Raw genomic sequence first — 26,068 nt, 5'->3', positions numbered from 1 at the left:
GTCCCGGACCGAACACACTGCAGGGAGCCGGGCTCTTAGCATCATAGTTATGTACGACGCTAGGAGTCCCTGCCTCTCCGTGGAACTACTGTCCCGTACTGAAAACATGATTACAGTACAGGACAGTTGTCCCGCATTGAGGCAGGGACTCCTAGCATCGTACATAACTATGATGCTAGGAGCCCGGCTCCCTGCAGTGTGTTCGGTCTGGGACTTGCGGCCGAAATACGTTCCGTCCATTACGGACGTAACATGCTCGTGTGAATCCAGCCTTAGACGTACCTACTGTGTGGTACTCCTCCCCCACTCCCGGTTTGTTTATGCAGTGCGGCAGGAAAACTAAGTACCGGAGGTAGGGCCCCTATTAGTAATTTCCGGCCCCATACCGTACATGAGCAGGGTGTCTGTCAGGAGGCAAAGTGCGGAGACTGGGTTGCAGGGCTCTGTGGAGGGAGGTGCTGGGGGAAAGCAAAGCGACAGGGGTTGGGAGGGGGCCAAGGAAGAGACACAACCTGACAGGGGCTCTGTGAAAGGACAGGGGGGCGACCGGTGGGCAGTGGTTCTGTGGGGGACCAATAGAAAGACAGTAGGTGTGCAGAGGCTCGGTGGGGGTGTAGGGGGGCAACATTAAAAAAATCATTGCTCGGACGCTGCGATCTGTACAGAGCACAGTCACTCACCGGGAGGCGTTGCTGGCTGCTGCTTATGACTTCTGTAGGCTCTAAGAACTCCCCCCACCACGGCAAGCCTAGATAAAATCTCCACCTCCTCCTTACACGCGACGCCCAAGTCACCTGTATAGAACCTAGACCAGTTGCCAAAATAATTCAGACCCCAGGCCAGACCTGTAAATTAATTCGGACCCCAGACCAGACCCCTAAATGAATTCAGACCCATAAATCAATTAATATCCCACAGCAGACCCCTAAATTAATTGAGAACCCAGACCAAACCCTAAAATTAATTGTGACCTTAGACCAGACCAAATATTTAGACTTCAGACCAGACCTATAAATTAATTCAGACTCCAACCAGTTCCCCAAATTAGTTCAGACCCTTAAATTCATTCAGACCCAAGGCCAGTACTGGTCGTACTACCCTGATGGTGTGGAGGCTCTGCCCGGAAAACTCACACAAAAATGGGAACAAGCTCCATGCAGATGTTAACCGTGGCGTAACTATAGGGGTCGCCTGCGCCCCCCCAACCCCCCCCCCCCCCCCCGCGTCAATGAAAAGTTACTATAGTAACTGGATCCAATGTAATAAACTACACTGGCCCCTGTTACTGTAGTAACTGACAGTGCTTAGCCCCTCTTTCCGGAGTGCAGAGGAGGTCCTGATGTCACGACGCTATGTGCTGCGCAAAACATCCCAACCCTGGATGGGATGAGGACCTCTGCTGGGGCCGAAGAGTAGGATAAGTTTAATATTACTGTCTGCTTAAGCTGATGGGTCGGGGTCCACCAATCAGCTGTTTTGAAGGGGGTGCAGCGCTCGTACGAGCGCTACTTCCCCATCATTCCGGTCACTTGCTCACACTGTGAATCGCCGACACAGAGGGAAATGAAGGGAAAGCAGTGCTCGTACGGGCACTGCATCCCCTTCAAAATAGATGATTGGTGGGGGTGCCGGTAGTCGGACCCCGACCCATCAGCTATTGATGGCCTATCCTAAGGGTAGGCCATGAATGTTTAGGGACTGGACAACCCCTTTTAGGCCTACCATGTGTTAGGCTTTGATACAGGGCTCCAGCACACAGTAATCTTATACTGTATAAGATTACTGTCTGCTGGACCCTGTATCTAAGCCTACCTTAGGCTTAGATACAGGGTCCAACAAACATTATCACACATGCACATGGGCCCTGTATCTAAGGTCCTGTTCACATCAGCATTGCCCTTCCGTTGGAGGTTTCCATCAGGTTAACCCCTGAATGGAAAGGCCAACTGAAACCTTAGTTTCCGTTTCCCTCACTATTGATCTCAATGGTGATGGAAACGTTGTTAATGGTTTCCGTTGATCACCGTTGTGACAGGGTTCCGTTGTTTTGACGGAATCAATAGCGCATCCACGGAAAAACTGCACAATTTCCTGCGATTTTTACTGCAGAAATTGGTGCGTACTTTGCTGCGTTTTTCTCAATATTAGGAGATGGTGACATCTCCTCTGAAAAACGCAGCAATTCTGTCCACTTTCCGCAGCAGGAATTGACAATTTTACGCAGCGTGTGGATGAGATTTGTTAAATCTATCCACTTTGCTGCTACTGTATTCTGCTGCATATTTTCCATCCGCAAATCCAATACATGTGGACAAGCCCTTAGGGCCCTTATTCACATGCAACAGATCTTGTTGCAGAAATTTCTGCGACTGAAAATCAGGTCCATTCTTCTAAATGTGGTTGTTTCTGCAACAAGTACATCTGCTGTGTGTGAATCCAACCTAAGGCCCAGTTCACATGGAGTTTTTTTAAACGTTTTTTGAGTCGGAAACCGCGCCAAAAAACATCCGAAATTGCTGGGGGATGCAAATCCCGCAACAGAAAGCCAAGTGTTGCGACTTTTGCGGTGTATTTGCAGCTCTTAGGACGCAAAAATCGCAACTCCGGAAAAAAAAAATCATACTTACCCAGAACACTCTCCTTCTTCCTGCAGTCCGGCCTTCTGGGATGATGTTTCATCCTATGTGACCGCTGCAGCCAATCACATGCTGCAACGTCACATGGCCGGCAACGTCATCTTAAGGGTATGTGCACACGATGAGAGGCTTTTACGTCTGAAAAGACAGACTGTTTTCAAGAGAAAACAGCTGCCTCGTTTCAGACGTAAAAGCTCCTCCTCGCATTATGCGAGGCGTCTGTGACGCTCGTAAATCTTGAGCTGCTCTTCATTGACTTCAATGAAGAACGGCTCAAATTACGTTGCAAAGAAGTGTCCTGCATATACTGTATATAAGTGTCCTGCACTTCTTTGCCGAGGCTGTATTTTTACGCGTCGTCGTTTGACAGCTGTCAAACGACGACGCGTAAATTACAGGTCGCCGGCACAGTACGTCGGCAAACCCATTCAAATGAATGGGCAGATGTTTGCCGACGTATTGTAGCCCTATTTTCAGTCGTAAAACGAGGCATAATACGCCTCGTTTACGCCTGAAAATAGGTCGTGTGAACCCAGCCTCAGAGGCCGGACTACGCACAGAGAATACTGAGAGGATAAGTATGAATGGCTTTCCTCCGCAGCAAAAAATCTGTCCAAAAAAACGCAAGATTGTGTGATTTTTTTTGATGGAACGTACTGCGGGCTCCTGGTATGACACGCTGCGTGATTTTTATGCAGCGTATCCGACCCATGGGAATCCGGCCTAATGCTATATGGAAAACAGCTCCTGATTTTCAGACATTTTTTGAGCCACTCGCGTTTTTCGCGGCCGTTTTTGGAGCTGTTTTCAATAGTCTATGAAAATCGCCTCCAAAAATGTCCCAAGAAGTGGCCTGCACTTCTTTTCCGAAAACTGCCGAAAATCGGAAGCAGAACGCCTCCAAACATCTGCCCATTGATTTTAATTGGAAAAACGGCGCTCTATTCTGACGGGCCGTTTTTTAGCGCGGCCGTTTTGAAAAACAGCTGCGTAAAAAAACGGCCGCGCTAAAAAACGGCCCGTCAGAATAGAGCGCCGTTTTTCCCATTAAAATCAATGGGCAGATGTTTGGAGGCGTTCTGCTTCCGATTTTCGGCAGTTTTCGGCCTGAAAAATGGCCGAAAATAGGCAGTGTGAACATACCCTAAGATGTATGGAACCGATCTTCAGTCGCAGAAAATTTTTGCAACAAAATCTGCCGCATGTGACTGCACCCTAAGGCTGGGTTCACACGTGGCGGAATTTCACTTAAATTCCGCTGCGGACACTCCGCAGCGTTAATCCGCAGCGGAGCCGTTTGTCCATTGACTTACACTTTAATTTAGCAGTGTTCGTTTAGACGAGGCGTAAAATTCCGCTGCGGAGCATAGGCTGCGGAGCGGAATTTGGTGTCCGCAGCATGCTCTGTCTGTTGCGGAGCAGTGGCGGACTGGTTGCGGACTCATGGCGGAATTTCTCCATTGACTTCAATGGAGATTCTAATTTCCGCAATGGAGTCCGCAGCTGTCATGCACATGTTATGTGTGCTGCAGATCCGTCTTGCTTTTTTAACTTGACATTTCTTCATTCTGGCTGGACCTATGTATTTCTAGGTCTACAGCCAGACTGAGGAAGTCAATGGGGCTCCCGTAATGACGGGAGCGTTGCTAGGAGACGTCTGTAAATAGTCACTGTCCAGGGTGCTGAAAGAGTTAAGCGATCGGCAGTAACTGTTTCTGCACCCGGGACAGTGACTACCGATCCCAATATACATGTATCTGTAAAAAAAAATGAAGTTCATACTTACCGAGAACTCCCTGCTTCTGTCTCCAGTCCGGCCTCCCAGGATGACGTTTCAGTCTAAGTGACGGCTGCAGCCAATCACAGGCCAAGCACAGGCTGCAGCGGTCACATGGACTTCCGCGTCATCCAGGGAGATCGGGCTGGATGCCGAAGGAGGGACGCGTCACCAAGACAACGGGCGGTAAGTATGAATTTCTTTGACTTTCACAAGGGAAAGTGCTGTCCCTTCTCTCTATCCTGCACTGATAGGGAGAAGGGAAGTACTTTGACCGCAGTCCGCAGCAGCTAGTCCGCATCAATTTACTGCACATTTTGTGCAGATCCGCAGCAGAATCTGCAACGCAGATTCTGTGCGGCATTGATGCGGACAGTTGCGGAGGAAATCCGCCACGTGTGGTCATGCCCTAAACAGTTGGATATAAAACAATTACTAATATGATATAAAACTATTTCTATATAACCGTACTTGAAAGAAAAATTCTGACAAATACAGAATATATCAACTATATATAATGTGTGTCTATGAGAACTGTTTCACATTTTTTACTTTTCTAAACTTTCATTAAATTCTAGCCTCACATAGTTCCCAGCAGATTTCTCGTAATTACAATATATATATAATATGCATTACTTTCTGGATCTTCTGCACATAAAAAAGAAAAATCATTTAGATCATCGAAAACATCAACCAACATCCCAAAAGCAAAAAATATGTGCTAAATCATGCGATAACTGTAAAGCAAGAGATTATAAGGTGGATACAGAACCTTATAAACAGTGGAGACACATTATTATTATGACCATCCGCTAATATCCAGAGTAACCGCCGTGTGCAGCACGGACAGCAGTAGACGGGCTGGGAGTGACTCAATAAGGTGCTGGTATGTGGTCTCCGGTATCTGGCGCCGTGCTGACTGCAGAGCATCCCACATTTGCTGGAGGGGGCGTGGGGGGAGGATCCATAGAGCCAACAAGACGATCGAGGTCCCACAGATGCTCAATTAGGTTCAAGTCTGGCGAATTAGGGGGCCAGGGAAGTACATGGAAGACTTGGTCGTGCTCTTCCAACCACTGTCGGACATTTCTAGCCGTGTGACATGTCGCATTGTCTTGCTGGAAGAATCCATCTGCCCCAGGGAAGACAGACGGCATGTATGGGGGGTGGGGGGGGGCGTGATCTGTAACGATGGATTCATGACCAAATCGGTTCAGAGCCTTCCACATGGATGAGTGGCCCAGTGAATACCATGAAAAAAATCCCCAGACCATAACGCTGCCGCCACCAGCTTGTGTTCTTCCAGCAATGGTTGCAGGGGGTTTGTTCTGTGATGTTTCTCACCTAACACGCCAACGTCCATCTGTTCCATGAAGCAGAAACCGTGACTCATCGGAGAAGACAACCCTCTGCCAATTATCGGTGGCCCAATTCCGATACTGCCGTGCAAATTGAAGCCTTTTTTTCCGATGCACCTTTGCTAGCATAGGAGCAGTGACCATCCGTCGGCTTCGGAGCCCCATACGCAGTCGGGTTCACTGAACTGTTGTTTTAGACACACGTCTGGTAGCCCCCTGGTTGATTTTCACGGTGAGCTGCTCCACGATGGGATGTCGTTCGGCCCTCGCGCACGTTCGTAGCCGACGTTCACCTCTCACATCAATGGCACGTGGTGCTCCGCAGTTTCCACATCGGTTATTCCCAATGCTGCCACTTATCCACTCACAATACACTTTCACCACAGCAGCACGCGAACAGTTCACAAACTGCGCTGTGTGAGAAATACTGCCACCCGTGGCCCGAAAGCCAATAATCATCCCTTTTTGCAACTCTGAAAAATCCCCTTTTACCCACGGAAACAACGAGTGATCAGACAGCCTATCACCCACCTTACATGCCCACCAAGCCAGCCCACGCACATCACTTCCTTCATGGGCTACACGCTGCCCACATGGAAAGTAGGAGGTGGTCGTAATAATGTGACTCGACTGTGTGTGTCAACCTGTGCCATTTCTTCTCATTCTCAAGGAGGAATCGCCTGAAAATGTTACAAGATGGGGAAAAATAAATAAAATGCATCTAGTGACCTGATGTCGCAGTCACATGACCATTCTCATATAGAGATGTCATGTTGTGATTGACAGATGTCACTATCATTAGACCCTATTCCATATTGTGGGACTGCAGAGTGAATGTATCCAGAATGTCACCGCAACAAAGTATCAAGTCTGCAAACATGAAGTAAGTAACAAGCAGCAGGATGAGTGTGAGTGCACAGGTCAGGATGTAGCAGAGCTGACCCCAGTGGCTGCTTCTCTCCTGCTCTCTGACCCAGTGGCAGCCCCTACTCACTGCACTCTCTGCTCCCTCCTCAGATCGAGGCTGCTCTCATTTTCCTCCCTGAGTCTCTCATTTCCACTCTAGAGCAGCCGGGGGACCCTCAGGGTCGAAGGTTTCACCCTGTCTGCTCCTCCTGACAGCAGCTCCCAGCCCCATGGACGGGCTCCCCCCTGCACAGCACTGAAGGCAGCCCAGGGACCCAACCACCAAGGTAAAGACTCCTCATCCTCAGCCCACATTATAGCAAAGGGGATGTAAATCAGATAGAAACAACACACAAAGCCTGTGGGTTAGAGGTGCCTTGTCATTGCCAGCAGCAGGGCAGACAGGAGGCTGTGCCCCCCACCCCCACATCACAGCACAGGGCAGGAGGGGGCAGGGCAGGGGGCACTTATTGGGCTTGTACTAGATTGCATGATTTTTCTTTGCTAATTAATTGGAGAGCGACATGATCTGCCCTCTCCCTCCCCCTCTTCCTTCCTTCTCTTTCTCATTCCCTCTCTCTTTCCTTTCTGTCCCTCTTCTTCCAGGTGGAATAGAGGGATCAGCAGGCATTAGATGTATTTTGCAAGGTCTGGGGGGCACTGCAATGTCACATCAGGCCAAGAGAAGGGAGGAAGGGGGGCACACACTGAATAATATTCCCAGGGAGATGTCTATTGTGATGGAGGCTGGGCAGTCATATACAGACACATCCCCCCCCCCCCCCTCCTGCATACACATATACTGTACTGTACGCTTGGACTATTATATGCTATAACAATCCTCTTGGTGATCTGAGGCCTTGGCCAGGGGAGGGATTTGTGTATTACAACAGAAAGAAAATAAGTAAGTCATGCAAAGCGAGTCGTTGAAATGTGTACGAAATTTTTTTTTAAAAAAAATTGTTTTCATTCACAGTATAATAATATACATAAGTTAGATCGAAAACCTGGGTGTACAAGGGTTAAAAAGTCCTTTTTTTTGTTGTAGCGCCCACTGTGTTATAAGGCAATGCAGGGCTAGGCTGCAATACATAGCGGAGGCTTTGATCTTTTAAACCCTTGCATGATTTTTTAACCCCGTCTAGACTGGGAGGACTCATCATCACTCCAAGTTCCAAAATAAAAAATTTGGGGAATTTGATTTTATATTTTTTTTACAGAATTCTGTATTTTGTCTATTTTAAGTCCATTGATTTGAAGCGTGTATCTAGAATAACTCCTTGTAATGAGGTGTATATAGATTTGGTGTGTATTTCTGATCATCCGATTTTTTTATTTTGCTGTGAAAAAAGGAAAAGGAGAAAATGTTTGAACATATTGAAGTTTAAGTTACAATGTGTTATTTTAGATTTTAGAAAATAAATAATATTTTGTTCTGTTCTACGAACGTATAATATAAATTATTTACTAAATACCTACAAATATTAGGAGAGGAATGATTAATACTCATCTACTCATCTACCACATGCAGTTTGTATATAGAAGAACCCCCCCCCCACCGCTTTTTAATCACTTGCCCCCTAATAATCGCTCAACCTGTCACATCCCCGGTGCAGTGAAATAATATTAATATCTTTCACCCCCCCTTTTGTCTGTCGTGTCCCCAGACTCTGTATTTCACTGTGCAGTTGTGAGCCAAGTCTATGCCCATGTCACAGCCTTTGGTCACTGATTGTAATCAATCAATCCCAGAATAAGGGAGAGGGGAGGGGGAGAGAGAGACAGGGAGTGTGTCAGCCAGAGAAAGAGAGAGAGAGAGAGGAGACACTGAGGATCAGCCAGCAGGGAGATCTCTGGCTTTCTACAGGGGAGACCATCAGCGATCAGCATCCAGCCCAACATGGACTTTAATAGGTAGCGAGCAGTACTCTCTATAAGCCACACAGACTTTGCAAACTCCTAAACCATTGCAAGGCAAGGGAAGTATCTATTCCTGTGGAGGACCCTTTAAGAAAGCATCAGTTTGCTTGTTTTTATGTTTGCATGCCATGTTCTAATAAAGCTAGGAAAATGCCTTTTACTAGTGTATTGCATGTGTTTATTTAATTCGCTACATTGTATAGAATTCTGTTCTTGTTCTATATTGACTAGAGGTTTTTCCAGTAGTGGCGATTTGTGTTTTTGCGAGCAATGTTTTTGTTTTACTTGTATGCCATGTTTTCGCCTTTGGCATTTTCTTGGTTGGATTATAAATGGGCACATGGGTTTGTGTAATTTTGTAACCCTATGAGGTCTGCAGGGGGTGAAAGTGTTGTGTACATTACAGTACATAAGTACCCTATAGCTGAATAATGGGCACCTGCTCGGAGGGGTGGTAAGACTGGCATCCACTGTATTGTATAAGGGAGATTGCTGGTGAGCGCAGGGTTAGGGCAGCTTCTGGTAGTGGATTTAGGTTGTGTAATGCTGGTTTACTTTGTAGATGTATTATATTGGTTCATTTCTTGGATGGTTGAATTGCAGCGTGGAAGGCTAAATTCCTGCCAATTATCTGCAGCTAGTGTTTCCCAGATCCACAATTAAAGTACGATACATATGATGTGGCGCGTTTCGCTACTGCAGAAATTGCTTCATGGACTTTCCAAATGCTTAGAAATTAATAACAGTTTGATTAAAACCCGCAGCTATTACTATGGGACACCCTCCCAGCCCCCATACCGTCTCATGGCATTATGTGTTTCGGCAGCTGGGACAGTTGCTGTACTAAAGTCCACTATATACTAATGTGGATGGGGATCCTTTGTTCTGTACTTTCGTATGGTTTTTAATTGGTGCATAATAAAATATACTCCTATACAATATTTATGATGTACGCATATTACTATCCGCCTATACATAATGTATGCGTATGATTTCACGAGCCACTTTAATTGGGGAATATAGGTTATATGTATAACCATTATATATGTATATATAATTGATTTAGGGTAACATTTAAAATCCATCTATAGTAAATGAGAGTAGTGTGTCATTATATTGTACAGGTGTGTGTGTGTGTGTGTGTGTGTGTGTGTGTGTGTGTGTGTGTGTGTGTGTGTCAATGACGCAGTGTTATATCCTGTCTGACAATTCTGCCACATTCAAACATAAAAAAAATGATTCAGAAATGATCTAATCTTTGCTTTATACCATAGTCTATATATCCAGGTATATACAGTAATGTGTGTGTATGATATTGTGCTTATAAATAGCTCTGACTACTATAAATAATTATGCGATCTATAATTGGAGTTATTGATATACAGATGTAGCAGAGTTCAATTCTCCATTTAGCTGTTCCCTATGTGTATTTCGGTTACTCTCTAGGTCAAGATATTTTATTTAGGTGTATCTGCAGCCTTACTGTATGGGCAACCACCGGTTTCACGTTGCCGAATTGTATATAAGTTTTAAAATTGCTATTTTTTTGAAAGTATACATTTAAGTCCTACTTGACAACCAGAGACACCACAGAATCAGGTCTGCTACATCTGTAGGAATGTGGTATATAATGCATGTTAGATTTGATGCTGAGACACACACACACACACACACACACACACACACGTGTGATTTTATATATATATATATATATATATGATTCTTGCTATATATATATATATATATATATATTTGTAATCATGATTTCTCCGGCTTAACACATGTATTTTGGCTACAACCGATGTAGCAGAGCAACCCCCCCCCCCCCCCATGCTGATATGACAATGAGCTTGTTAACCTAAGTTCTGCTCCATCTGTGGCGCTGGAGTTGTGGCATAGTTATAAAGTTTTGTGCTGTGTTGTTTGTTTTGTCAGGATGTTTATCTATATTTATATATACTGTAGTGTTTTATGCCCTTCATACTTATGACTTTTATCTGTTTCCGTGCTCCAGTCGTAACATCTGTTTGGTTACTTCGGATTCCTATAAGAACGTTAGATTTGTGTATTTCACGACGGTATTTTCCTCACAGGAAGGAATTGTATCATTTTATTGTGTAATTGTGTCATTTCTCACCACATCCAGACTCTAGTTGTAAATGAGCATCGCTGTGAGCCAGGCTGCAGGAGAAAGCAGGTGTTATCATATAGAAAACAGCCATTGAGAGGAAAATTGAGACAAGCAACTGCTGATGGGACATTTTTGGGGGGTATGACGGTGTTTTTATTTTAGCATCTGTAGGGGGACAATACCTTGTCAGATACATTTTGTACCAAGAATTTTTTTTGGGGGGGAAGAATAATAGTGGGATTGTGTTAGAATTTCAATAAAATGCATCACAGCAAACTAGATCCTGCACCGCTGCTCAGTATATACAGTACAGAAGGGGTTAAATAATAAACAACTTCATTGTATAATGTGGCTTCTAGTCGAGAGAAATGGCTATGACCGGATGAAATGCTGATGCTAATAGTCAACAAGAAAATGTATGCTGCAGGTATAGCAGAGTGGAGTTTGATATTTAGCATAACTCGTTTTGATATTATGATGTGATGGCGGATTTACTTAGGACTGAGGCTAAAATTACTGTATTGTTTTTGCTCATAGAGTTAAACTTACAGTGCCAAAGAGTTAAAAATTGAAATTCAGCTCTGCTATGCCAGGGTTTATCCTTGTAAGATTCATTAAACTTGGCATCTAAAATATCATTATCTTTTATATAAGATCTATCTATCTATCTATCTATCTATCTATCTATCTATCTATCTATCTATCTATCTATCTATCTATCATCTATCTATCTATCTATCTATCTATCTATCTATCTATTCTTTAGGAGAGCTGAGTTTGTAATTTGGCACAACTCACAGTGACTAGTTGAACTATGGAGTATGTGTGTGTATATATTCATTTATTCCTATATGCGTTGCTTGTATCAAGGTCTGACAAACCACAGTCTTTCTAGTGAGCTCTTTTCCATCCGGACGTGAGCTTGGCTGCCATCAATCAGTAAATCTGCTGGAAAATTTGAGTCCAGTAAAAACCCAGGCCATATACATATATATATTTCTATCTAGTTCCCACATGAGGGGATATTGTTCTACTTATATAGTATATTTTTAAAGGGGGTTGTCCAGTTTTCGCAAATTAATGTTATTTTTTTGGTATAATTAAAAGTTATACAATTTTGTAATATACTTTATGTATTAATTTCTCACGGTTTTTAAGATCTCTGCTTGTTGTAATTCAGTAGGAACCTTCATTGTTTACTTCCATTGTATAACATTCTGTCCGGGTCATGTAATGGACACACAGGTGCACGGCTTGTTACAGTATGTGTATTAGGCCTTATTCACGCGAACGTATTAAAAGTCCATGTGACGGCTGTTTTCACGTCCGAGATGTGCAACGCCCGTGTGAATCTAGCCTAAGAGCTATGTCTACTAATGATCCCAGCCCCTGTGTGTCCATCACATGACCATGTAACGATCCCAGCCCCTGTGTCCATCACATGACCATGTAACGATCCCAGCACCTGTGTGTCCATCACATGACCATGTAACGATCCCAGCACCTGTGTGTCCATCACATGACCATGTAACGATCCCAGCCCCTGTGTCCATCACATGACCATGTAACGATCCCAGCACCTGTGTGTCCATCACATGACCATGTAACGAACCCAGCACCTGTGTGTCCATCACATGACCCTGTAACGAGCCCAGCACCTGTGTATCCATCACATGACCCTGTAACGAGCCCAGCACCTGTGTATCCATCACATGACCCTGTAACGAGCCCAGCACCTGTGTATCCATCACATGACCATGTAACGAGCCCAGCACCTGTGTCCATCACATGAGCATGTAACAAACCCAGCACCTGTGTGTCCATCACATGAGCATGTAACGATCCCAGCACCTGTGTGTCCATCACATGAGCATGTAACGAGCCCAGCACTTGTGTGTCCATCACATGAGCATGTAACGATCCCGGCACCTGTGTCCATCACATGAGCATGTAACGATACCAGCACCTGTGCATCACATGACCCTGTAACGATGGACAGAATTTTATCCACTAGAGGTAAACAATGAATGTTCCTCCTACTGAATAACAACAAGCAGAGGTCTTGAAAACCATGAGGAATTAATACAGGAATTATATTGGAAAATTGTATTACTTTTAATTACACAAAAAAATAACATTAATTTGCTAAAACCGGACAACCCGTTAAGGAATAATTATGCAAATTAATGCATTAGGCAGTATTTGAGATTAGTGAGGTAGGGATCCCAAATACAGCGTAAACTGTACCTCCATATGCCTCTGCTTTTACACCGAGATAGAGGGATGTTATTTACGGTTTCCGGTGAGAAAAATAATCGCGTTTTCCCCAATGCGTGCCGTGTTATGGAGCTCTAGAATATACCATGCTCCACGCGGAGGCAGCTAACAATGGCACACAATGTTTTTATGGGTCCACGCATGTGACAGTCTGCCAATCATAGATATAGTATAATTCCTGTTATTTATTCAGCATTAGCAGGACCTGTCAAATGCCGGAATATCAAATGATCATATAAAAGTGATCGCCACTGCCGCAGTATGAAGTGTAATCAGAAAATAATGTATTTTTTTATGTTTTTGTTTTCCCCAAACACATTGCTGCAAGATGTTACTTTCCTGTCTATACTAAAATATGAGAGCGCCTACATACGCAGCACTCTTTAGGTGGTCTTTTTTTATAGCTTTTTTGGGATCAATGAAATTTTTTTTTTCATGTAGAATGCTTTAGGTATGGCATTTTTTTTTCCTGCCTTTTTTATCATAGACTTCCTGAAAAACTCCAGGAAAAACACCTGTAAAAAAAGCTTGAAAAGCTCGGTTCTTCTATAATACATGTGCTGCCTGGTTCTTCTGCATCTAAAGTTGTCAGTGTATATGGGATCTCCGGTCACTAAACGGATCTGAATGATTGATGTTTATTTTTGCAAACTTTTTAAAAAAAAATAATTATGGAAATAACTAATTATTTTTCTACTAATCGCATCGTTTTTGAATGGATAGGTTTTTAGATTTTTTTTTTTACTTGAAGGATCTAAATTGTTGGCATGTCAGGCAGGGAGGTGTTAAAGGGACGTCCGCATCGAGCTTCACAAGAAATTAGTAATCAAAGGACTACAGTGCAGACAGGCATGGGACTGAACACCCGCTCGGTGCTGTGTGCCCTCTTTTATTCTGTCCGTTGTATTAGATAGGCCTTGATAGAAAAACGTGAAAAATGTTTGTATTTTTTATGAATTTAAAAAAAAAAAAATTCTAATAAATTTAAGTATATAAGTAAATTTTTTATAATTATCAGTTTGAGATTTGTTGCAGGATCTGAAATGTACAGGGGAGATTTATCAAAACTAAAGCAAGGTAATAAAGGAGTAGTTACCCACAGCAACCAATCAGATTCCATCTTTCATTTTTGAGAGGCCCTTTGGAAAATGATTGGTAGCAACTGCTTTACTTTTGGCCTTGCACTAGTTATGATACATTCCCCCAACTCTCATAGTAGGATTTGACCTATTTCTCAGACTATAAGTCTGTCTAGTTGATAAGACGCACCAGAATTGGGAATTATTTTATATTTATATGGGGGCGGAGTACAAAAACGCCTCATGCGCAGCTCAAACGCAAACATGCACGATCATTCGGACGTACGCAAATCACTATAGGATGACGTTACCGGACAGCCACATACATGTCAGAGCTGGCATGAATCTGCAATCTGGTCTTGTGTATTCCCAGAATTGAATAGGTAATAAGTGTCTGATCAATGTTGGCCTCACCGCTAGGACCACCATCGATCACTATAACGTGGGTCCCGAGTTCCCCGTTCCACTTACTGCATGACCACAATGAGGAGAATTTTGAATGGAGTGGAGGTCAAGCATGCCCGGAGCTGCTCCAGTCAAAGTCTATGAACTGACAGAGACAGCTCGGTTGTTTCCGCCAGTCCCATAGACATTAAATGGAGCGGCAGGGCGCATGCACATCCACTGCTCTATTCAAGCTCCTCCTCAGTGCCGGGGGTGCAGTGAGGAACAGAGGGCTCGGGACCCCCATTCTAGTGAACGATGGAAGTCCCAGTAGTAGAGCCCCCAGCGATCAGACACTCTATCTTGTGGATAGGTGATAAATGTTGATACTGGGAATACCCCTTTAATATGGGGAAAAAATGTCTGCCAGCTCACGAAAACCTAAACAAATATTAAATACGGAAATACAGTCCTTATTAGGACTCCGTGCAAAATGAAGCCAAATTACAGCAGTGTGCACGAGCCTATGGGATATATATATAATGGCTCGCAAAATTTCTTCCCTCCTAGATATTCCACAACCTACTGTGAGTTGTATTATTGCAAAGTAGAAGCATTTAGGAACCACAGTAACTTAGCCACAATATTGCAGACCATGTAAAGTTACAGAGCGGAGTTGCCGAGTGTTGAGGCGCATTGTTCATAATAGTTGCCAACGCTCTGCTGACTCAACTACTGCAGAGATCTAAACCTCCTCTGACATTAACATCCGCACAAAAACTGTGTCCCGTGAGTTTCATGGCATGGGTATCCATGGCCGAGCAGCTGCATGCCAGCCTTACATCACCAAGCACAATGCCAAGCGTCCGATGTAGTGGTGTAAAGCCCCCACCACTGGACTCTGGAGTAGTGGAAACGTGTTCTGTGGAGTGATGAATCGCGCTTCTCTATCTGGCGGTCTGATGGACGAGTCTGAGTTTGGTGAATGCCAGGAGAACGGCACCTGCCTGACTGCAAAGTTTGGTAGAGGAGGCGTAATGCCATGGGGTTCTTTTTCAGGCGTCGGCCCCTTAGTTCCAGTGAAGGGAAATCTTAATGCTTCCAACTTTGTGGGAACAGTTTGGGGTACGGCCCTTTTCTGCTCCAGCATGACTACGCCCCAGTGCAGAAAGCGAGATCTATGAAGACATGGTGGGGTGAGTTTGATGTGGAAGAACTTGAATGGCCACACAGAGTTCTGACCTCAACTCCATCCAACACCTTTGAGATGAACTAGAACGTAGATTGTGAGCCAGGCCCTCTTCTCCGACATCAGTGTCTGACCCCACAAGTGCTCTTCTGGATGAATGCACAAAAATTCCCACAGACATAATCCAAAATTTTGTAGAAAGTCTTCCCAAAAGAGTGGAAGCTGTTTTAGCGGCAAAAGGAAGGGGACAAATCCATAATTAATGTCTATGGATTTAGAATGGGATGTCATAAGATCTTCTGTAGGTGTAATGTGAAGGTGTCCCAATACTTTTGACCATATAGTGGGTGCGTACATGTTTTTTAATATAAATATATATATATATATATATACATACACATACATCTCACATCTCAACTGACGGTAAAATTCCTTTAATCCGCCACCCAAATATTCTGAATTATCAGATAGCCATAGAGACAAATTTAAAATCCCCTTGTGAGGGAAGAGAACACAAAATTTGCTATTGCTATTAGGCTATGTTCACAGGCTTAGCAAAAAACGTCTGAAAATACAGAGCTGTTTTCAAGGGAAAACAGCTCCTGATTTTCAGACGTTTTTTAAGCCACTGGCGATTTTCGCAGCGTTTTTTACGGCCGTTTTTGGAGCTGTTTTTTATAGAGTCAATGAAAAATGGCTCCAAAAACGGCCCGTCGGAACAGAACGTAGTTTTTCCCATTGAAACCAATGGGCAGATGTTTACAGGCGTTCTGCTTCCGACTTTTCGGCCGTTTACGGCCCGAAAAACGTCCGAAAGTAGGCCGTGTTAACATACCCTAACTGTTTTTCATGAAATTGGAAGAATTTAGTTCATCTTTCTCCGTTCTCTTCTTCTGGTCTTGTGAAATCTCAGATTATATTGCAGTTTCGTGCTGCAGCCAAGTATTGGATTCCTAAAATTTCTGGGTTATTGGATGCCGGATTTAAGGAATTTTGCTGTATTTTTCATTTTGATGTATCACTATATAATTATTTTTCAGTTTCTAAGAGTAAGGACAAGGCTTTCTATGTTCCCTCCGTGGCTTCCAGACATCAATGTATTATATATTTTTTTTATGTATAACCTCATAAGCCATTAATACAGATGTAGCAGAGCCAAGCTTGTCATTTAACTCCGTGGAGCAGAATTTTTGTACATCTTGATCATAATGCAGTCGGATCTCTTTCAGTCCCACCTAAAACGTTTGACACGCCACGAGCGGTGCCAAATGACAATCTCTGCCTTTTCTGTGTCTCCATGTACATAATAATTTAGATCATAAAGAGTATACAGCGGCCTCTGTGCTCTTGGTAGAGAATCTGCCTGTGATTGTGGAATTCAGCACTACGTCCGTGTCCTCATTTAACCCCTGTATACTTCCACATACAATATGGGTCTTTAGGATTTAACCAGTTCTTATCTGTTGTCAGGCTGTGGCTTTGGCTCATCCACTTAGCATGCCCTGTATTGAATGTTTACACTAGCCAAAGTGCTCGTTGCCTTCATCTGGACTGGTTAATCATATATCCCCTGCGCCGGAGTTGTGTAGCATATGGACTGCCATATCGCCTAGGTTGTAAAATAATAAAGTAACTGACCAGTGTTTTACCATCTGTCCTAAAACGGACAGTCGTTGAAGATTAACCATTAGACCATGTGACTGTCAGACTCCATCTTTGATAAACAGACGATTGCCGGTTTCTGTAGTGTCCGTTTAATATTAATGGGAGAGTAATGAGTACATTTATTATACAAAATGATTTGAGGAAAAGAAGGGGTAGGAGGAAACCTAGAACTAGCCATGAATAAGAACACAGATCGTGTTCGAAACGCGTAGGCTCCCTCATTTTGCCATCTAGACCCCCTTGTATTGCGTTCTTTCTCCTGTGTTCGTTATTTTATTGCTCACGTCAAAGTGGAAACCGAGTTTCCTTTTACCACTATATCTCGCTGGATCCTACCTTTCTTTCTCTAACATTATTATACGTCGTATAGCCGCAAAATATAGAAGAAAAATGCGGTGTACTTATGGGTTTTTTAATTTATATATCTACAGTTTAATTCCGTTAATCTGGCGTTTCATAATCCGGCATTTGTTTCCAGCTCGGAACGACAATGTAAGGCTCTGTTCACATCATGTTTGTTTGAAGAACTGATAGAATTGAAATGTACGCAAAAGAGTGTCTTTTTGGCTGGTATATGACGGTATAATTATTTTCTTTTTTTAAGTATAGCTGACTACATTTTTAAATACAAGGGCATCCCAAAAAATACATGTGGCATAGGGTATATCTTTATATTCCAATGGGAGTACATATAGTTGTAAACGACCTAGGACATACATGGACAAGGACAAATTTGAAACGTACACGCGAAAAGCAGTGTCCGAACATGATGTGAACAGATCCTAATATGGAATTTCCCCAGAAACAGAAGACAGATTTTTTTAATTTGGACTTTCCGTAGGAATGTTGTCAACCCTGATAAGTTCTGTTCCAACCGGGCATTTTTTTACACTGTCATTTTTAAAAACGGTCGCGTAAAAAAACGCCCACGGGAAAAATAGAGCATGTCACTTCTTCAGCCGTTTGTGGAGCCGTTTTTCACAGACTCTATAGAAAAACAGCTCCAAAAACCCAGCGAAAAACGCGAGTTTCTTAAAAAACGTCTGAAAATCAGGAGCTGTTTACCCTTGAAGTTGCTATGCAGGACTCCAAGAAAGCTGGGTTACAATCCTTGTGGGAGAGATAATGGCGGCCATATTAATTTCCACCTAGCTTTCTCAGATTTTTTTTTTTAGGGGGGTGTTTTTGAAATGTTTTTCAACTATTTAACCGCTTGCACTGCTACAACGACCAAATCAATGGTCAGTGCTGGCCCATCATAGGTTTTTATTGCAAAACCTGTTGAATATTATAGATGTCATCCGTGCAAAGAATAATTTGAGGGAGAAATAAAAAAACAACTTCCAAAACTGTAATGCATCCAATCTATATAAAAGAAAAGTGTAATTCTGCGCATAAGTAAGTAGCAATCAATTTTGCATTGTTTGGCGTTAATAAGACGTTGACATTGTAGAGAGGACTTTGTCATGACAACATACTCGTCATCTCCCGACATCCAATCAAATGAAACCTTTTCTATTCGGAAAAACAAAGGAAAATCTATCGTATTGCAATATGTAGTTTCGTTTTATAGTTCCCATTCCGTAATTCTAACATTGGAGATAATAAAGACGATAAAAAATACACAGATAATACAATGAATGTTTGGAAACTTTACATTATACCCTTAGAAATAGTGATAAACCGAACGTACAAATATAATAAGATAAAGTATATTCAATGCTGACTTCTCATGTTTAGATATTACAGCTCCGTCATGGGGCTTGTATTGTGGAGCCAATGCTACATCCTAGACTGCGCAGGATAAAGGTGTTGTCTGGTATAGATACTTCAATAGGTATCTAAGTTAATAGACGGGGGCCCTAATTCAGGAATTTCATCTGTTAACCAGAAGGGAGAACAGTTTCTCTTTGGAGGACCTTCACATCCATCCATTACCTAGACAGACCATTGATTTTAGTGGGCATCATGCAATGCCTTATTTTACCTGTTATACATGGTTGTCCATTCATGTAATACTACAATGCCAAGTATGTTACCAGCCTCACATTCTGCTGATTCCCGAGCCGGCTTCATTTGAAAAATAGGTTGTTGTAATCAGACATCCCCTTTAAATTGAAACCTAGAGTGTTAGTAGTTTTTCAAATGTTTTACCAAGCTTTCTGGCCCCGTAACAACTTGAAAGAAGAAAATCAGATTTCCAGTTCATTTAGGACAATACACCCTTGTGCACCCAAGTTACTAAGTAGAGACATTTAAGAGTTAGAAGATCCATCAATGGCAACTTTCCTGGTAATTGATGGTTTCTGGGCAGCAAAAGAAACACATTTTCCACAGTACACTGGGACAAAATAAATGGAAAAAAAAAATAAGTGAAAGATCTATTTATTACATTGCACTTGCACACACATTTACACTTCAGTTCTTACTATACCAACTTTCTCCTGAACAGCAACTTTTTGTTTTTTCTGAACATCCAGCCATGACTTAGGAAGCTTCGTTCCCTTTAAATAAACTAGTAATTTCCTGTGCAGAACCATAGTAGAGGCTGTCTGCATTTTTGCAGTTTCTCTGTTGTCATTTCATTGAAATATTTGACATGAGATTACGAGGAGACTTTGGTATTTCAATGTTTGATCTTGTGTAATCCCTGCATTTAAAACACTACCTTTTTAATCTGTGTAAACAGCAACAACAAATATGGATTTGATCTAAGAGCATTCCAAGTTGTAGCCTCTCCTTAGGAAATACAATTTGCATCAATAAAAAGCTAAATCAACAATTCTACATAAACCCTTTTATTGTCAGGTAAAAAATATGGCATCCCATTCTCACACAAAAAAAAGCAGTGTTATTTTTTAAGTGCAACATAAAAAGGGTTGTCTCCTGAAGATCACCCTTGTCCATACGCCCATTTACGGGGTCCTCCGCTTGTGACCCCCTTCTATAAACCGGAACAGAGAGCTGCTAAGTTAGGGAAGCTCCTGCTTTTGTGAACCAAGGCCTTCAATGCGTTACATAGTTGGGCATTCAGTTAAATAGCTGGCCTGTAATACTACATTTCCCCTGCAGGGCTGGTGCCAGCTACAGTTTTTATGGCGACAGCAGAAGATAGACAGGGCCTTTTAAGATTGTTTTAGAGAACTGCAGAAACTTATATTATAGGGTAACTAAACTTAAAACAAAACTTTTGACATGTCATAGTGACCTCAGAATTTTGATCGGTGGTGGTCCAAGCACAGAGACCCTTACCGATTGCTAAAACGAAGCGACAGAAGCGCTAAGGTGTGCCACTGTGCCGCTCTGTTTCTGATCGGCTTTCCTTGGAGCAGTGTACAGGCTCAATACAAAGTTCCTACACTGCTCGCTCGGCTTTTTTTAGGAAAGTCAATCAGAAATGAAGTGGCACAGTACTCACCCGAGCACTTCTGCTTATTCTTTTGAGTGATGGGTGGGTGTCCACCGATCAAAACTTCTGACATATCACTATACATGTCCAAAAGTTTTTTCAAAGTTTAGTTACACTTGAACCAAATCACTCCCTTTACTAGTAGGAGCAGTTAGGGTACAGTAATCCTACAGTGCAGCAGTGTTGAATATACCTGCGTCTGCCTACGTACCTGGCCCTTGCAGCTGAATATTTATGACATCTGCATTTTGTGAATCCATTCTAATTTTGTTTTTTATTTTAGAGGCTCTTTTTGCCTTTGTAGCATTTGTTTTTTCTTCAAAAAGCAGCATGCTCTAAGTATGGCTATAAGGGAATTTTCCTCCCATAAATTTAAATGTTAACCTAAAAATATGTGTGAAAGAGGCCTAAAGGGCTTTTCAAGTGGAGCATTAAAGAGGCTCTGTCACCAGATTTTGCAACCCCTATCTGCTATTGCAGCAGATAGGCACTGCAATGTAGATTACAGTAACGTTTTTATTTTTAAAAAACGAGCATTTTTGGCCAAGTTATGACCAGAAGCTACAGTTGATTCTGCAGCAGCATCAGCGTTTGCAGGTAAGTAGCTACATCGATTTACCTGCAAACGCCGATGCTGCTGCAGAATCAAATGTAGCCTCTGGTGCCGATGTGTCCTCGCTCGTCTGACACGATGCAGGACCTGTGAGTGACGTCACAGCGTGATCTGCCAGAAGCTGGGCGTTCTGAAGAGAAGTGGATGATACTTCTCATCAGAACGCCCAGCTAGTAAAAGTAGTAAAAACGCCCCGATGTACGCACATAATACACGTCCAGTTGTACTTTTACTTTTCAACACGCCCAGTTGTACTTTTGCAAGCCTCATTTGCATAAATACAAAAATGATCATAACTTGGCCAAAAATGCTCGTTTTTTAAAAATAAAAACGTTACTGTAATCTACATTGCAGCGCCGATCTGCTGCAATAGCAGATAGGGGTTGCAAAATCTGGTGACAGAGCCTCTTTAAGGTCCTTTTACACCGGCCAAAATTTGCACCAGTCACAACGAGCTATGTATGGGAACGAGCGCTCATTACTCCGATCGCTCGTCCCCTTACATTATGATCATGTCGGCAGTGCGTCTCCCTGTTTACGCAGGGAGATGTGCTGCCGACAACGATATTTTAATTTTTTAAAACCATACGATCAGCAGATGATTGAGCGTTTGCTCGTTTATCTGCTGATCGCTGCCCTGTTTACACAGAGCAATTATCGGCAACGAGCGTTCTATGAACGACCGTTTCCCGATAATTGTCCCGTGTAAAACGCCTTTGCATTAAAGATGTATTCCCACTTCTGGGACCTGCACCCATGTGAAGAATGGGCGGCCACCGACCTCTGCCTTGTCTGGCGAGGAGGCTGCTCGCTTGCTCGGCTGTTTCCGTAACTCCCATACCACTAAATGGAGAGAGCCACATTCAACTTCATTTTCTACCTGTGACAGCCGGGGTTCGGGAAACACAGGTTCACCACATAGGTGCGGGTCACAGAGGTGGAGTAAAAGTCCAGCTGTTTCAAATGCAAGATTTGCTGAAGCAATCCTGGATTGTAAAAGCAAAAATAGCATTAAGGGGCAATTTTGTTTCTAATCCCTCAGGATGTTGTATCTGTACATGAGTGCTAATTGCATCCAGGCTTTTAGGAAAGACTCTTTAAGCTTTCATGTATGATTAATGTAATATATATGTAAACATAAAATCATGAAAGCAGAAAAAGACCAACAGGTTCATCCTGTCTGCCCCTTTATGTGTTTTTTGTGGGTTTTTTAGGATTTAGATTTTTGGTGTTTTTGAATGGTCTTTTTTTGTATTGGAATGGATTTATCCCAGGTGATTCTGTGTAAGAAAATAGAAGTCATTATGTAGTTTTATGGTGTATTCGCACCAGCAGATTTTGTTCTTCTTGTTTTACTAAAATTGCGCAATTGTTTACCCCTGGATATTACGCTATAGTGACTTTTTTTTTATTTTTTTGCGGTAAACAAGGCTGTAAAATGCCACAAAACCTTTTAGTGTAAGTAGACCCTCAGTCCTTGTTAAAAACAGCTAAAAAAAAAGCTGGTTTGGAACCCCACTATTGTTAGAGCCTGTTCACATCAGCGTTGGGCTTCCGTTCATCGGTTCCGTTCGATCTTTCCATTGGAGGAACTGATGAACGGAAAGCCGAACGGAAACCATAGCTTCCGTTTGCATTATCATTGATTCCAATGGTAATGCTTCCATTGCAGTTGGTTTCCATTTGTTTCCGTTCCGTAAAGTTTCAGTTGTTTTCATGGAAACAATAGCGTAGTCGACTATGCTATTGTTTCCGGTAAAAAAAAATAGAAACCTTATGGAATGGAGACAAATGGAAACCAACTGCAATGGAAGCATTACCATTGGAATCAATGATATTGCAAACGGAAGTTATGGTTTCCGTTCGGCTTTCCATTCATTGGTTCCTCCGACGGAAAGGTCGAACGGAACCGATGACGCTGATGTGAACAGGCCCTTAGGCTTGTGCTACACAGCAACATTTGAAATGTGAGTGGTGATAAAATCGTGAGATGACCACAACATAAGCCCAATGTTTCCTTAGATAAATCGCAATTGTGTAACGTAAAATGGATTTCCCTGAAGAGAAGGTCGTCATCTTATAGATGACTCCACGCTACAGGTCATTAAAAAACAGCTCGTGTTTGGCGACGGACACAAAAACATTGAATTCACCCAAGAATTTCAGCACAAAACAAAAAATGAGAAATCTGTAAACTTAGTGGTGCTTTCAAATACGAAAAGTGCAGTTCTATTATTTGTTCTTTTTATCTGCTCTGCCCTCTTCTCATTTATTGCAGATAGATCCCCTGCTTCCTTATATCTCAAGCTTCTCCCAAAATCAATATCTCATGCATACAAATTCTGGCTTATTTTTTTGCTTGATCTAAGTCTCCTACCGTGGTTGTAGCATGTGGAGATACTGGCACTGACATAGAAGAAACGTGGAGAGGGAGATGTTTCTCTTAAATCTATTTTTTTTTTAAGGTTTTGTTAATTTGAGAGAATTATGTTATAGGTAAATTTTATTGAGATACGAAAATTCCCCTACGTGTGCATACAAATTTTTCGGGTCATAGGGACAGTGTTATGTTGGGTTCTATCATGGAAAGAATATTCGGAATGAAACAAAGAGTTTACTAATCTTGGCCAATGAGAAACCCATGCCCCCTATTAGATGTTTTTTAATAGAAACCGGAGTGCTTAGTGATACATTCTTCAATTCCTGCTTTTTCTACCTCTAGGTGGTGCTCTACCAGTCAGAAGTTAGGTGTATACAGTCATTGGTAAGAGGACTGTTTATTTCTGGACTTTTCCTCTGTCAGGCTCTATAGGGCACAGATTCTGCTGTAGTTCTATCATGTTAATAATGTTCTGCACTGACTATTTTTGTATCGTTTATTTGACTCAGCATTACGTTACTATGAGGAACCAGTTCTTATATCACAAAATCCTATAGTGTGCTATGTAGGTCACAATAAATCTCTATGTAGTATGTCGTTTTGGGGTTGTCTGCACTTTACAATCCCTTTTTATTATAAGGGTCCCCAAAAACAAACTAATTAGAAGTTGTTACTGATGGGACCCCCAGTGTTCAACTGTCATTTTTCCAGAAATCCGACAGCAAGTTTTAAATTTCCCTGCAGCGCCACCTTAAGGGAAATGAGGTATTACATGCTCCCCTGCTCCTTTTAACTCTGCTCTATTACGCCAAAGCTATAGTTAGAGTGACTGCAGGTAGTGTGAAATACACCTTTTGTCGCATCCTCCATGCTTTACATTGCAGATCTACTTTTCTGATTGGCTGTTGTATATGTGTACAAGTCCACCACAATCTCACCTGGAAGTCAGTGCAGTAAAGCTGATTCCCATTACAACAGGGATATGATTATAAACTGCTAGTACCTAAACCACCAGTGACAAAAAGAAGATAATTGCAACAAATAGATTTAACCAATTGCACAGAATATTTTGAAATAAAGCCAGTCCAGCGATCATCTGATTGCCTCAGAAACCCTCGACGATCACAACTAAAAACTCGATCAGAGGGAACTTGCGACCAGCAAGACAATTCCCATGACGACCTTACAAATAAATAGGTAATACAAGAAATGAGCAGGGTCTACCAGTGTCGGATACATATTAGACTAATATGTATCTCCAACTACAGCGGTCAGCCGCCATTCCAAACGAAGCGCCAACTACTGGATGTACCAGCAACCAGAACGGCACAGTGCCAGAGCATCTACAACCACTTGAAATAAAATCAAGATTTCTTCTTAAAACTTCAGCTTTGTGTGCCGAATACTTATTTTAACATATTAGACTAACGTCAGCCGAACCTTCCAATTTCGTTAGTACCGTTCCACCATCTAATATGTATTAGATGATTGGTCGATATTCATTTGGCAGATGTAATACAAAAAAGGATCGTGCATGTTGAATTTCAATATGCCCGGTCATTTGTTCTCAAGGGAGAGGTGTCTGTCTGGCCACGGCTTATTGCCCTCTTCCTACTGAGAACACATACAGGCTCGGACGAAACGAGTGTGTATGGGGAGGTCGGGACTCGGGAGGAATATGTGACAGCTGAACGAGTGTATAGCCGATCACTATTGAAGGTGTATGGCCACCTAAAATTGCTCACTGCTCTGCATGCAATAAAATTTAGATCACAAAAACTTCGTAGGTTACAAAAATTTTAGTATATTCACTAGTGTTACCTTACATTATATCCAAGCATGCTACAATAATATATTTAAATAGATTTAAAAAAAATACGGATAAAAGAAAAATAAGGCAACACAAATACAGCTGTTCAGCTTTTCTTGTTAAATTTGCCCCCTTGTCCCATAGTGTTTACAGCACGCTCTTCTATATTCTCTCCTGTTTTATAGCTATTCTTCCATGTTGTCACTTCGCCCATCAGAAATGTGTAATGTAGAATAATTGACTTTATAAATGCCATCATTCTGATGATTACACAATTCTCAGGCAGTCGGTGTGCACATGAATAAAAACATTTGACCTTTTGTAAGGCTGGTAATTGGCCTGATGGCAGTCGGACTTCTCTCGTATATCTCAATATCTGTAATTCGAGCCGCCTGTGTTTAGGTTGAAGAGGATACAAAATTGTGCCACTCATAAATATCTTTACATACGTTTACATACAGAGTGCCCCCTTTTTTTTCTTCTACAGGCTTCTTAAAGCAAATTTCTCCCTAAGAATTTTTTTATTTTATTTTT

General features: G+C 42.4%; 1 protein-coding gene across 2 annotated transcripts in view; it reads left to right on the top strand.

Annotated features, from left to right (window-relative positions):
* The first annotated feature begins 6,536 nt into the window (after positions 1-6,536).
* Positions 6,537-26,068, top strand: part of MPPED2 (metallophosphoesterase domain containing 2) — a 128,450-nt gene continuing 108,918 nt past the window's right edge. The window contains exons 1-2 of one of the 2 annotated variants that reach the window (XM_075837007.1): positions 6,537-6,654; positions 6,789-6,964. The gene's annotated coding sequence lies outside the window, so the exon portion shown is untranslated. Of the gene's footprint in view, positions 6,655-6,788; positions 6,965-8,474; positions 8,592-26,068 lie in introns of those variants that run through there. The other variant, XM_075837006.1, reaches the window with a different exon arrangement.

This window comes from Rhinoderma darwinii, chromosome 9, assembly GCF_050947455.1.
Source record: "Rhinoderma darwinii isolate aRhiDar2 chromosome 9, aRhiDar2.hap1, whole genome shotgun sequence".
NCBI lineage: Eukaryota > Metazoa > Chordata > Amphibia > Anura > Rhinodermatidae > Rhinoderma > Rhinoderma darwinii.
The sequence above is the reverse complement of the archived record's forward strand: the minus strand, read 5'-3'. Positions and strand labels throughout refer to the sequence as shown.